This window comes from Lipophrys pholis (assembly GCF_963383615.2).
Source record: "Lipophrys pholis genome assembly, chromosome: 15".
NCBI classification, from domain to species: domain Eukaryota; kingdom Metazoa; phylum Chordata; class Actinopteri; order Blenniiformes; family Blenniidae; genus Lipophrys; species Lipophrys pholis.
In genome coordinates, this window is record NC_137642.1 from 21,607,603 (window position 1) to 21,622,994 (window position 15,392).

A 15,392-nucleotide genomic window follows, 5' to 3' on the forward strand; every position below is an offset into this window, starting at 1 on the left:
GCAACAGAAAATACTCCAAAGCATTTGGAAGTTGATATGGAGGATGGAAAAGCTCTCTGAAATTGTGAGGGTCAAATCATTTTTCAAAGAGCTACAGACCCGGCCTGAACGCACCATTGGTCAACTGCCACAGGATTGGTTTAGCATCCTCTGCTGCCCCGGCCCAGGCCTTTTCCTGTTTAGCTCTGACATTTGTCAATGCTCTGAGATTTATTTCAAGCATCAGCTGACATTGTCTGGATTCCCAGGAGGCATTTTCTCAGATAAAATGGGCCGTCTTGCTCATCACCTCTTGGATGAGTGGAGGCAACCAATCCCGCGGACGCTGACTCACTCGGGAGAAAGTGTTCGGCGAAACAACAACAGACCACGAGGAGGAATTCAATCAGAAGGTGGCCTGATGATCCTCATTCAGTCTGCCACTTCTGATAAAGCACCTGTGCTTTATACAGCAAAGAGATTCTCCTCGCTGCAATGGCCTCCTCGTCACCAGCTCCAGGATAAAGCTCATTTAGCTCTTACAGTTTAATGCAACTTTAATACTTAGCGTTTCCCCATCATGCGTTGCTAAGTTCTCCCAGTGAGTGCGCCCCTCTCTGTATAAAAGTAAATGTTATGTGGTTCATCGCAGAGGGAGCGCGGCAAAATAATCAAAACAAATCCACCAAGTCTCTCAGAACGCCATCGCCATCCTCTGGTCTCACAGGCGTCCCTGCAAACCGCAATACACACATACATTATGGATGAATTACTTCATCAAATAAAAAGCAGGACATCTTGTAATGAACTGTGAGGACACTTTTAATCTTTGATGAGGCCGATGTGATGAATAGTTTAATGAGTGAAACTACTGGAGAGGCCTGCTGGGTGCTGACAAAGATATCATGAGCAAAGCGCGAGAAAATGTTCCATGTTTGGATTTCTGAGAAGCATGTAGCATTGTTTATTAAATGGCATCAATCTTGCAGCTCATAAACAGTATTAAGTGATGCATCAAGGGTAACCTGGTGTTGAGGAAGCTGCACTCCGGGGCAAAGCATGCGCTACATATTGACTCGGGTGCATCTAGACTCTGGGGGCGTTTTATTTTTCTTTCCAAGGAGGTCAACTTATATTTTTTTATGATTATTTTCCTCAAAACCGCAGCTGGTGTGTGCAGTTCTCCCCGAACTTGGAAAAGCGTTCCCGCTCTGGCATGGCAGCCCTGTATTGGAAGGCGTACGCGAAGAATCTGCCAGTGTTTTTTCCGCCATCGCAAATATGTATTCAGCACTGCAGAACTCGAGGTTTTAGTGTTTGGACCTTCTGTGATGCGCTGCTGGCTGCCAAGCGCTGAAGTGATTCAACACAAGGCTGCAGTTAGCGGGCTGATAATAATACATTCACTTTTAACAGCAGTTCCCATGGAGGGAGTCTTGTGTTTGCTCACATCAGAGGTCGAAGAATTGCACGGTTAGATGTGTCACTGGTGGCTCTGCTGCTTCTTGCCTGAGCAGCGGGATATTGTTGACATATGTAGGGAAAGTAAATAAGACTACTCGGTGTTGAGCGAGCAGGGGCAAAGCATGCTGGGGTAGGACGGTGTCGATCCCGGCAAGCTGAGGCGTAACGCCATGAAGTTTGTCTCCCGCCGATCAAGGTGAAGAAAGTCGCAGTTCCTCGGTCGGCTGACCCGGCCGGCACATTAACGGCCTTCATTTGTTTGTGTGGTACGTGTGAATGACAAATCGGTGAAGCGGAACTGTGAGATATGCAGATGAGAAGCGGGGAAGAGTATCAGACTGACAAGAGCGGGGAGGGCGGAGGGGAAGACAGACGCACACTCTGGGATGTCATCGAGCCACAGCCGGCGACCTTGAACCCGAACTTTCGCAGTATCGAACTACCTCATCTGCATAAGTAATTCAAGTTGTCGCCTCGCATGCCGCCCATCGATTGTAATGTAATCAGAGGGATCGGCCCGTGTGGCTTGAGGTGACTTGGTCATTTGTCAGTGCTAAGTTTGAAACTTGCCAAGTCATTGTTTTAATGAACGCATCAGACAGGCAATACTTCATTGGAGGAGAAGTTCACAGTTTTAAACGTCTGTCTAAGAGAGGATTCTCAAACATATTGAACAAATGATCTTAATAAGGCTTTAATAATGTCCTATTATGCTCATTTCATGTTTGTTTTACATTATTGACCTTGATTTAGCTTTTTGTGATTTGTGTGAATACTTTTGTAGCCACAAAGCAGAGTGTTGCAGTTTGCATGTTCTTCCTTTGGATGCAAATAATAGTGACTACAACCTGCACATATGTGACATATTTTCTAAAATCCTCCATTTATTAGTTAATTTTCCATTTATATTTCTTTAAAAAAAATTATTTTGGAAAACATTGTTGTTTTTTAATACTTTTGTATTTATGTGTATTTTTATATAAAGAGAGAGGCGACATGGGGTATGTCAAAGAATTTATGTGAGATTCTCTTTCTCTGTATTCATTTGATGACCTGTTAATCATTGACCCTACTTTCTGTCCCATGTCAACTGGGATTGACTTCTGCAAGAGCTCCTTTACCTTCAGTTAGATAAAGTGATACAGAAAATGGTGTGAGAGATCATTTTAAAATTTTCAAGCCAACTGATGTGTCATAGTTACTGAAATCCTTATTGAACACTTCTCAACATGCAGCATGAAGAGCTTGTAATTTGACCTCTGCATCATCTTTCTTAAATAGCCCTGCACTGAGATGATGACCTCTGTATATCAGATGTCTGTAACAGCACTCAGTAGCCTATGTTTCTCCTAAAACACGACTAAAACTTGATATTTGATGGAATAGTTGTTTCATGAGTTTCACATAAAAACACAAAATTCCATTGTCGTCAGTGTGAACGTATACAAAGTAGGAAATGTTCCTTCTCTCTTTTAAGACTGCTTTCTTGCTGTATAAAGATACAAGCCAGAGAGATTTAAAGTTATTGTACAGTTTCAGTCATCTGACTCAGACAAAGCAGCTATTTTCCACAATAACAGCGTCTCCAGTGCAAATTTACTTGCAGTTAACTGTCATCACTTACAGGCAACTGGAGGTGCATTAGGAAATAGTGTTTTAATGTCTTCAACACACAAGGAAAGGTTCCAGCGTGCCGGCAAACGTGTCGCAACATAGTCCTCACATGCACATTTCATGGCACCGCTTTACAAATATATCACATTGCATGAAACAAAGTTTTGCAATCTAATAATGTTATCACGTATGAAGTTTTCTTCATGTTGCTTAGCTGCAAATTTTCTGATAATGCCACGGTGAAGTGTTTCCACAATGTCTAAATGTGTTCTCGGAGTGACCATCGATTGCACGCACACCGTGCAGCATCTTTTCTGCTGGTGCAATTTGCACTGTGCAGGCGAATAAAATCAGCCGCCTCCGTGCTCAACTTTGAGCAGCACCCTTGTAATTTCCTACGTGCAGGGCAAACTAGATCGTAAGAGAAGTGTTTATCTATAATAACAATCTCCAGCTCCATTTCCCTGCACCGGGCCTCTGCCTCTCTGGCATGGAGTGCTTCAGCAGCCTCACCGGGCAAAGGAGGACACAAAACCATCACATCGCCTGTCGAACGCTCTGTCATTACATTGTTTACAACGTTTCTTCCTTCACGCCGCTCCACACCGTTGCCAGCGCAACGCCAAGACTCGATCCCGGGCCTCGCACACTCTGCCTGTGAGCAGATGAGAACTGTAACGCCAGCTGGGTTTTACATCTGCTTTTAAGCCGAGATTTCCCACCAGCAGCCAGGCTCTGTTTACAGACACTTTCAAGGAAGGCTAGCCATGAGTATCGGCACTCTGTTACTTTGTACTTTTCTCCCCTTGTTTTCTCTGGCGAACACAACACTCGCGGCGGTTCACGTGCACTTCTGCCAAACCCTTCCTGTGTTCAGTCTGCATAGCAAGATGGGGATGTGCCATCAGTTTCAACCACTAGAGCATACATGGACTGAGATGAGGTGAATTTAGGAAAGAGGATTGGGGAAGGAGAAAAAAAAAAAAAAAAAAAAAAGCCATTGCTATAAGTGAATTTAACACACACGCCAAACGAAAAACAGTGCAGCTGGGCGAGGTGCCTGTGAGGAATTGAGACTCATTTAAATGAGCTCAAAGAACCCGCCTGTGACTTAATGACAAAATCCGTGCATGTGCAGGTTCTGGGGTGTGTGTGTGACAGAATCAGGTTAAGAAGACAGACGGAATAAAACATCATGTCATTTCAGCATGGGTGACTCTCATAGCAGCGCGCAGCTTTGTGTCTGACGCCGGTGTGGATGCTAAACCCACATGCTAATGCTAGAGTGCTGGTGAAGCTAATGAGGACGCACTGTTATGTCTTCAATCTCCCCTCCTCTGTGTTTTATCCTTTGCAAGATCCACCAAATCTCAGCACAGCCCAAAGATTAAACAGTAGAACTACTGTACATAACAACTTATAGCACGAGGACTTCCCACTGTCAATTTTGCCTTTCTTCATGAATAAGTCATCAGTTCCCCCCCTCTTCACCGCTCCCCTTTGGCTTATTGCTCGTTCTGCCGCCTCCGTGGCCCTGTAAAACCAACTGAAGTGTTTATGGGAGATAAGAGGCAAAGGAGGTCGCAGGCCCAATAACTCCTTTTATCACCCCACGTTCTGCAGCAAGGGTCGTTTTTATGGGGGAATCTGCTGAAGACGAATTCTTAATTAGAGAAGTTTGTGGACCCAGCATCCGAGGCCTAATGGGGGAATAAAAAGAATGGGAGAAAGGGCATCTGCAGGATTACTTGTCGGCTGCCTTTGTTACGGTGTCTTGTAGCAAAGATGAGAAAAGCAGCCCCGGTGTCCTCTCACAGCAATATCAATGGGGGTAAAAAGGCTGTTTAAAAATGTTGGGTTAGATGTGAATGCAGTGTTTGTCTAGACAAGTCTGGGTCCTCTTTCCAAATTAGTTGGGGTTATTGATTTTCTTGGGGGCTTATCTTTATTAAAGGAGTCTACCTTGTCAATGGAATTACTGCCTGAGCCATTAGGGTGAGCTGATTCCATTTCCCATTATTTTAATTCCTGCACAAAAGACTTGGAATGGCTTTGGTTAATGGGAAATGTTTTGTCTTGAGCTTATTTTATTAGTTGGAAAGTTTGACCAAAATAATATAAAAGTTTAATGTTCAATACTTTTAAAACGAGCACCCCAGACGGATGACATGAATATTTTACTCTCGGGCTTTAACCTGATTCCTCCTGATTACATTCAGTGTTCTTTAATTTCCCTTCCTTAAAAGTCTGCAGACATTTGTTACATTATGACTATATTTAATGCCTGGTGACAGGTATGAGCTGGAAGCTTTCTGTTTATACATGAACGCGCCCCATTTTCACGTCTCCACTGGTATTCCTTCAGATTTGACACAGATATGTTCACTCCACCTTGCATCATGCAAAACAATTCGTTTGAGGTTGATTGGTGCGTGCGTGCGTGCGTGCGTGCGTGCGTTTGCACGCCCCCAGTGATGGGCAATCTGCCTTTGAACAAAGTCTGCTGGGATCAGCTTGAACCCCTGTGACCTTGAGTTGGATAAAACAGTATAGAAGATGGATGGACGGATAGTCAATGGTCAAGGTCACAATAAGTTAACTGAATCATGATAAAACAAACAATTGCGCTGGAAACTTTTCTTTAAAGTCAGCTCAACATTAAGAGACGAAGAGAATCGCTGTTGGAGAATAAACAACGCATCTCTCTCTCCCCCTCATAAAAAAACAACACAAATTGTATATGCCCACTATAAGACAAAAGACTACTTAATGACAGCTTGTTTATCATGGATACAAGAAGAAGTTGTTTGTTTACAAGACAAAGTTTCAAGTGAAAATGATGCATCATTTTTCCGTTTTCGTTTCAGAAAGGTTTTGCGTTTGCGTGGTAACATTTTGAAGGTCATACTGTTTACATGGCAATGGCAGAAACACTGAAGGCGATGTAGTTTTCATGTGGGGCCACCAGTTGGTGCTGTCGGTTGCTTTTGTAATGAAACCACACACATCCGCGCAGAGAACTTAACGCTATAAACATTAACAATGGCGAGTACACAGCGTTTTCAAAAAGCTCGGTTTTCCCAAAAAATATAATCAAATGGAAAGGATCCTAGTTCAACTTAAAAACAGCTTCATGGGTTTATTTATGTCGACATAAATGTTTTATCTGGTTCACAAACAAGAGCTGTACGTTTTTTTGTATGACCCACTCACCCCAGCTTCCTCACAAATGTGACTTTTCTTCTGTTAGAAGCATTATGGCCACGAGCGGTCAGAATATGTACGCATAAACAGGTTATTAGCACAGCTTTCGCAAATATTAGAACCCAAGGGGGTTTTAAGTGTGGGAGAATGAGACCCGAACATAAGTCATTTATGGTTCAATCCTGCACTTTCTGGCGTGGATGAATTGCACTTGAAATTTAGTTCTAAAATGTTTTGATTTTATAGAATAACTAATAGATTTGACCCTCAATACATTTCTTGTGTCATTAGTTTTTCTTAAATAGATTATGCTAGGAAAAGGCATCTACCTGATAACAAGATTCTTCCTGCTGCTCCACTTCAGGCCATTAAGCCCTCTGGCAGCATACACTTTAAAACCCACTGACCTAGATGAACGCTTTCACATGAGAGGGTTTAGAATTTATCACCACCATCCCTTTACCTTGAAAGAAGATCAACTACAATGGCGAGGTTGGCTTTAATTCAATATTTGTACCTTTTACTTTCCTTCTTATTTGACTCTGCATACTGCCGCGTGGGGATTATTCCATTTCAGCTCCTCAAAGTCTTTTTATCTTTTCCTCCTGATATCATCAAGTGCCACCTTTGACAAATATGAACAGGGTGAGATGGAAGGGAACTATATCTCAAATTTTAATTAGCCAACTTGGCAGAAATGTTTCACCAGACCATTGCCGGTAATGACGAGGACCCTGTGTTCCCAGTCACCTGCATATTAACTGGGAAAAGAAAAAAAAAAAAAAGGAGAAAATTAATTACTCATTTTCCCCAGACTGAGAGAGAGAGGGATCTTGTCCTTGATTGCATAATTTCAAAACTCCATAATTATCTCGGCTCCATAGCAACAATGAAGCAAGGGTAAATACAAGTGAATTACATTTTCTCTGGTGTCCTCCTCCAAGCTGAAGCAGGTTTGGGAGTGAAAACGCTTTGCATGTGCTCAGCTGAAGGGGCTCTCTCACTACCTCGTTCTGCTTAGGCAAGAAGAAGTGAAGTGTCTGAGGTCAGCATCGCAGAATCGACCACTAAATTTAGCAAACGGCGGGAATATTAGTGGCGAAGTGCAGCACACCCCCACCCCCCCACCCCCCCACCCCCCTCTTCAACTCCTGCTGTAAGACCTAGATTAACCATCATTCACTTCATTTAGATCGAGGATTGTTTTGGGGTTTGCCTGATTATATCGGTCTCAAGCGCGGGCCGTGCATCTATTGGTATTTAACGAAGATTAGCTTCAAATTGATGATTAACCTTTGTAATCCTGCATCCATATTGAAAATGGCTTGCTTGTCTTTACCACAGCCACACAAAGGAGACACCGCATCATTGTTCGGGGTAAATTGAGGCACGGAAAGCAAATGAGGCGGTGTTATCTGCCTGGTGCTGGGCTGGATAATGAAGACAAATCTAAAGACGAGAGAGCCTTCTCATAATTAATCCGAACAGATGAATTCTTTTGACTTCTTAGCGTGCATCTTTTTAATAAAACTTCACCGTGACCCCGACTAGCCGGCGCTGCCCTTATCGCGGAGAGAGGCAGCATTTCGTTGTGGGAATGAGTGGCTGCCATTGTTTAGACGGATGTATTAGAGTGTAATCAGACATTAAATGAGTCATTTCTCCATATTTAACTCCAACTGCCGAGGTAATGGTTTAATTTGCTGGGCGATGAGTTTTCCCATGTGTAGGACTCCTTGCATTAAATCACAGTATGGCTGCATCTGTAGCTCCAGACCAGAAATCAATGCGTGCATGGTGGAAACGTCTAAGAGCCACAGGCAGCGGTGAATTCAGCGGGCTGCACCCTTGACTTCAGTCATCTGAAGTCAAATATCCTTTAACTCTAGTGTAAAATGATTTGTAACCTTTATCCTTTCTTCTTCCAGGAATTGCCAATAACAATTGATTTGAATCTAAGATGACTTATTTATTATTTTCCTTTGGATTATATCATCAGTTATCTGTATCAGAAGAGTTCAGAATACATTTTTTCTGCTGATATGATTGGATGTAATTGTTCCCAAATGCTTTCAAACAGAAACTTTCTGAATTAGTTTTAGAATTGTTTCAAGAAGCATCATACGAGACATAATTTTACCAGCGGTTATAACAGAGACAAAGATTAGTTACTACGGACTGTTGCAGATTTAGCAGACTTAAAAGATTACTAGCAGCTTCGGCTGTGCGACGTGTGACATTAACCTCATAAACTTGGAGACAACAGGAAGTTACATTACTACTTCAATACATAAAAATAAAACATTTGGACTGTTATTCCAGACAGGAAATTCTCAACGATAAAACTACCAAGTCCCAGGAGAATATGGACGGGAGTCATGACACTGGAGGCCGCCATTGTTGTTACTGTCCATCTACTCACGCATGTGCAGAGGAACTATTTACTCCAGCTGTATTGTGCATGCACAGTGGCAGCGATTCTGAAAAGTTGTGTTTTCTCCGTTGACACAAAGACTGAGTCAGAGCGTTGTGAATAAGTTGTGTTTTCAGTGGCTCCAAGCACCGTTGTCATGGAAACGGCCCCCCAGAATGCAAGGAAAGTGTTCATTTTCACTTAAAAGCATTGTCACATACCTCAATGGGGCCTAAATCTCTTGATTCAAACGCTTGAGCGTAATCCAGCCCCCCCTTCCACATCCAAGACTTTAAATTGATTTTGTTATTTCTCCCTGATTATCATCACCACAACCGATAGAGGTTGCAATATTCATGTCTTTTTTTGCAGCTTGTGCAATAGATATCTCACTCAAATATGTGTGAATTGGAAATCTTTTAAGCCATGTATCTTCTTTGTATAGACTGCAGTTGTAGGTTGCTTCACCTAATGAGCTCACAGTGAATGAAATGCAGGCTCACCGGTTCAGTCCAGGGCCAAATGCTGGAGGTGAAAAGTCAGTCACGCATGGTGATACCTCCAGCCAATTTAGACTCCAGAATCAAGCTTGTGGGAAAAAAAAAAAGATTAAATATTAACTAGTTAAAGAAAAAAGGAAAGGAAAGTCTGTGACACGAGTGCTTACTTCTGCACTTATTGGTTGTGAGCCTGAATGTCCAAAATCAGGCATGACGACTTAAAGCTGTCAATGTCGTGATTGAATTCTGCTATATGTATAAGCTATGACACTATATACATTTTCACATTTGATAACCTAGAAATTGCAACGCTTGAGTGAGTTAATCTATTAGTACTTTGAGGAATTTGTTGAAAACGGAATCGACTCACAAAGGAAACGTTGTCGCTTTTAAGATGTTTGATATGAAAATGCAACCTGTCTTGTTATGAACTCAAAACGCTTCAGTCTGTTTGTGGCCCTAAACACTTCTTTTTTTTTTTTTACCTTTACCTGTGAGCAAAGGTAAAGGCGAGCATGGTTTGTTAGTCTGTTTAAAAAAAAAAAAAGTAAAACTATAACAATCCACATCCTTTTTCAGTTTATAAAGAGAGTCTGATGTGAGTAGGAAGCATGAGTGAAAAGTCATTTTGAAGGTTAGGGCCAAATTCTATCCACTTTCTTTTTGTTCGCCTGCAGTTACGTATATAGTTAAATGGGCCAGGTTTTTTTTCCCCCCTTTCTTTTTAATCACACCCTCAATCTTTAAACCAAAGAGAGACTCTGACACTTAATGGCCAAAAATGATTAAATTCCCTCCAAAAACCATGCGTAATAACACACTTTCCCAGCTTGTAAAATCTTGGTGGATGTGCACTGTATGATGAATGTGGACAAATCTCTGTCCACTCCCTTTGTGACAACTGAAATGAGTGACTATATAGAGAAATGCCAGAAGCCAATGTATTTTCAATAATGGAATATTTCGACATGCAGAAACTGAACATGTGTTTAGCATACACGACATTAAATATTTACCTAGCAGTAAAGAACACCCTTCTAAGAGGGTTTATTTATCATCCGATATGAATATTGACCAAAAAAAAACATGGTCAAGATGAGGTGTTTTGTAAATGGCCTTTTTTGCTTTCATATATTCAGAACGACGAGGAAAGTCTTTTGTAAAGCCAGGCAGGCTGTGTAATATTTCCTTAAATCCTCTTTATGAATTAATTCTTGACTTGGCTACGGAGATCATAAAAACAAAAAGCAGAAATGGAAATTATCATCATTATCAGCTTACACTCCAAATTATCACTACTCAGGCGTAACATAATTAACCGATCAAACAATAAACACGTAATAATAAACATGCCCAACATCTGCTGCTCGCATGCTGCAGATCTGCAGAAAAAGCAAATGATGCAATTACAAGATTAGATTTGAGCAAACAAATGTGGGATGTGAAGTGAAAAAAAAGGGGAAACAAATCTGAAAAAGGAGGCGTATAAATCTGAGGGGGAAAAAAAAAAAACCCACAAAAAACTAATCTGAATGTTTTGAGTCTGGGAATGAGTTTCAAATTATCCATGCTGATTATATCTTCATATCCCCGGATAATGATGTATCGATGCTACACGCTGCCACAGTCGGGTCTGTTTTTACGAGTCAGTGTGGAGATTTTGAGTTTTGGAGTCATGTTAGAGATGAGGATTTGAAACGCGACGATGGAATTTTGAAAATAACTCGGTGCAAGCTACCGAACCGAAAACAATGATGATAAATATCAGAAATTATTAACGTTTGGTTGAACAAAATTTGCTTCAGGGGGAGAGTGACCAGAAATGAAATGAGATGAAAGAATGAAAAGTCATGTGTGGAAACAAATCATGCCCTTACAATATTGTGAAATGACACCAAAGATTCATTTCATGGGGGTTCATGAAGATGATGATTTTTTAATAGATATAACGTTTTTTGTTTTTTTGTTGTTTTTTTTAAATAGTTGAGTCAGCATTTAATTCATGTATGTCACAAAAATATTCATTTTAAACACTGTACTTTCATTTTTTTTTCCCGAAAAAGGTCTTTGCTTAATTTTTTTGTTTTTAGACTGCAAAAGCGGGACATTGCAAAATGGCAAAGCAAATTCAATGTTCAGATTGTACGAAAAAATATGTGGCATTTTATTTTTTTAAGGTTTGGCTCAATTCACAATCCAGGGTTGGGAGGACATGTCTCGGTGGTGAATGAGATGGTTTATATGGCAACTCCTCCACACAGTTGCATCACAGAGGCACAGTTGCTGTGTATTTTGTTTCGGTGGCATCATTTCTGGAGGAGTTTGTTTACTTTACCCAGCTTTCATTTGTAATTTGGTAGTTTTTGAGTGATTTGAAGGCACGAAACCACGCGCGTACGTGCAGAGAGCAATACGCTATAAACCTTTACAATGCGTGTGCAGCAGAAGTATTTATTACAGCCGTGGTGTGCATGCACAGTAGCACAGTTTTCCAAAAGGTGCTTTTTCTCCGTTTCCTGAGAATCGGAGTGTTTTCAAAAAGGTCCACCTTGGGAGCCGTTTTCCAAAAGTTGCATTCGCAGTGGCTCCGAGCGCCGTTTTTGTGTAAACGGACACCCAAAACGCAACAAAAGTTTTCAGTTTTATTACTTGAAAAGGTTGCCGTGTTAACAGGACGTCAGGTATTTGTTTACCTGTCGAATGTCAAATGGAGATTGTAACAATATTATTACAAATCACAGGTTGACCTGAAGTTTCTTAAATACACAAAAGATTTACTTTAATGATCTACAATGCTTTTTTAAAGGCATCTTGAACATTCATGATTACTCATTAGTACACCCACAAATAAACTTGTTAGTGTAGTACTGTGTTTGTCAGAGTGGATCCACCACCTTAACCATCAGCAATAATGCAGATCATGATTGAAGTCACGTCTTGTAGTTTTGAATCAGAAAATAATGATAAAAAGTATTTGGTAGAAACATCACTGATATTTAGATGAAACTTTGAATCCCATTTCCGCTGCTTTGAGCCTTTCACTATAACTTAACTATAACACAGAAAAATAAACACCTAAGTAAAGTACAGATACCTAGAAGTGTACACAGAGTACAAATATATCATTATTTCCTCTGATATCACACACGCTGCCTAAACCTGGTGGATCTCCAGTTGTATTGGACAGCATTAAAAAGGACCATCAAACAACTGACTTGATTTGACATTTGATGCTACCTTGGAAAGATTCAATCCCTGTTTTAGGACACACTTAGGAGCGTCTGCGGCTATGTATTCCCTATGTAACAGCTGTCTCTCAGTATCACAACAGTTCTGTGATCAAATGGAAGTCCTCCCAGTAAACCCGGCTATGTAAATCAATTTTCATCAACAGGCCAGTGATATTGTCGGTGACTTCACAGTGAACGCTACATCCTCAAACTGTCTGAGTCCAATCCCAGTGGCCACACTCGCGGTTCTCATTCTCTCGTGCAAATACAATATGCACTTGCACACATTTTTGCAGCCAGCGGGAAATCTATCATAAAGAGAGTAATGCTTGGAAAATAGGGACAGTGTTTTTACGAAATATCTAAAAAAAGAAATAATACTGGGTGTGCATGGGACATCAGTTTTCATTCATATTCTAAACTGCTTCTTTACTTGGGTACTGAATGTTTCCAGCCTGAAATAAAAGGTGACAGTAATAAAAACTGTTTTCTCTCCCCCGTTTGCACTACGGCATCTCAAGCGGAAATGTATTATTTTCGCATTCCACCTGTAGGAGCTGTTTTCAAAAAGTTTTGTTTTCAGTGGCTCTGAACACTGTTGTCATGGAAACAGATGCCCAAAATGCAACAAAAGTTTAGCATTTTCACGTTGCTGTGTAAACGGACCCTGAGAATAACCTTCTTGTGCACGACGAGAGACGAAAAAATTAATTATTGTTGGAACTGAAACCAGGCTGAAAAGAAATATAAGGTTCTTAAATCAATATCATGACTGCAGTGAAACAGTAACAACATGTGACACCTCGGGCCTCAGTTATTCTGTTGAATTGACTTATTACAGACATTGAGAGGAACATACAGAAATCATGTATTCTCAGTGTTGTTTTATTTGTAATTCCACCTCATTTCTATTTTTGCCATTTTGGCTGTCGCTGTCTGTCAGTGTTTGCAGGTGACCTTCAGGGTGAGGTGCGTTCAGGGCTCAGGCACTCAAGGGATCAGACTTGTGACAAAAAAACAGCCTTTGTTCGTCTCTTTCATTTAAAAATTGTTTCTTTTTTGGGGGGCATCAAAGTCTGGTGCACATGTTTTGAAAGTGATTCAAGAACATAAGTGACTCATTGTTACAAAGCTGCTGTTCACTCTCAGATGGTAGTTCGATTGTGTCGAGGGAAAAATGTCACTTCATGTCATAAAAAATAAAAAATAAAAATCATACTCTGACTGAATGTGTTTCAAAATTCTTCAAAGTGAGTCTGATCGAGGGCAGCTGAAAAAGTATGTTTGCATGTTCCTCTTGTACCTGGGTTTTTCTACTACAGGTTTCTTCCATAACCCAAAGACATGTACGTTATATTAGAAACCTGCAATACAGGAGAGTGAGTGGTCGTCTTTCTTTGTTTGAGGGCTGAGGATCTGAAAAGACTGTGAATTTAACCATCATTATTCACTGCTCCACTGTGAAACGTGGATTCTATAAATCTGGGTATGACAATAAATTGGACTGGAGAGTGTCAATCTCTACTAAACAGTGTTACTCTGTACATTGAGGGTGACAAAACATAAGGCCCGTGGGCCAAAACTGGACTGCAATAGCCTCCAATCTGGCCACACCACCAAGCAAATTGTAAAGGTGTCAAAGAAAATACAGATCTTTATTTATTTATTTATTTTTTTTAATTCTTAAGCGTAGTGGACATAACCTATGTCTATGAACCAACCAAGTCCCAGAGAATATGGACTGGGGGACAGTGATTGTCTTTCTACTCATGCATGGGCCAAAGAAGTATTTACCACAGTCGTGGCACGCATGCACAGAAGCGGTGCTTCCTCCTTCTACTCAGGACGAAGAGTGTTTTCAAAGACTTGTGTTTTGATTGGTTCCCAGCAAAGAAAGTTTTGTGTTTTCACTTGAAACTCACTTTAAAAATTATCTTAGACTCCAACTTTTTAAACTTTTAATTTAAGGAAAGAAAAAAAGAGCTTTGAGTCAGAGTGTGTTGATTGAAGCTGTAGTCATTCCTTCAAGTACAACTAAGCCACTAAATTTTTTATGAATACACTTTTTAAACATTTACTCCCCATTAGACACGTCGCCTAATAAAACCTGGTACAACTCACTCTGAAAAAGGAGTATGAAGAAAGTAAAACAAAAAAGGCAATCTGTTATAATTTTTGATTAGGGATTCACTAAAATTTTGAAAACTTAACTGTACCTTAATAAGTCACTCCCACTGATGTTGAAGTAAACACTACAACAATTACCGTTTGTAAAAAAAAAAAAAAAAAAAAAGGATTCCCACAAATGAAACTGATGAAAAGGAAAAGTTACCAAGAGCAGCTAGACAATGTCCTCAATTTATAAAACCTTGCAGAAAAAGATACTTTGTGAAAATCAACACGGGGGAAGTGAAATTACATTGCATCCTCTTCAGAAGCACACTAAGGATGCAGGCTATTATGAAAATGGCACCTCAGGTCTTCCAGGTTAATTGTTTGGGCTTGGTGATGTCAAATTACTATGCAGAGCAGAAAAAGCACAAGTCACCACACTATAACATTAGAAGATTGCTCATGATGTACAATAATACAAACCATGAAAGATTATAAAAGTTCTTCTAAGTCCATATGTTGAAGAGGCTGTGAGGGTCGGGATGCAAACCATTTGCATATATTTTGGGATTGCCCAGGGTTAAAACGTGTCTGGTTAGAGGTACACAAAACAACAAACGAAATATTTGATATAAAGATACCAAGTCACTTTAAAGTATATTTTCCGGGTGAAGCTGACTTTCTCAAGGGAAATGCTCATAAAAATCTAAATGGAATAATAATAACTAAGGAAAACCATTAGTAGGCACTGGTCGCGCCCAACCCTCGCTTAATCAGAGAATGTGTTGACATGAAAAAAATAAACATATCTCATTGAAAAAAATGAACTTCTCATTTGAATTTAGAAACGGAAATGTGGATATAGATATGATTAAA

The 15,392-nt window shown here is 40.4% G+C and overlaps 1 protein-coding gene across 2 annotated transcripts in view; it reads right to left on the reverse strand.

Annotated features, from left to right (window-relative positions):
• hs3st1l1 (heparan sulfate (glucosamine) 3-O-sulfotransferase 1-like1) overlaps positions 1-15,392 on the reverse strand; it is a 41,157-nt gene that overhangs the window by 15,037 nt on the left and 10,728 nt on the right. The window contains exon 2 of one of the 2 annotated variants that reach the window (XM_080482130.1): positions 9,178-9,262. The exons of the other annotated variant lie outside the window; for it this stretch is intronic. The gene's annotated coding sequence lies outside the window, so the exon portion shown is untranslated. The remainder of the gene's footprint in view (positions 1-9,177; positions 9,263-15,392) is intronic. 2 annotated transcript variants of the gene reach the window in all.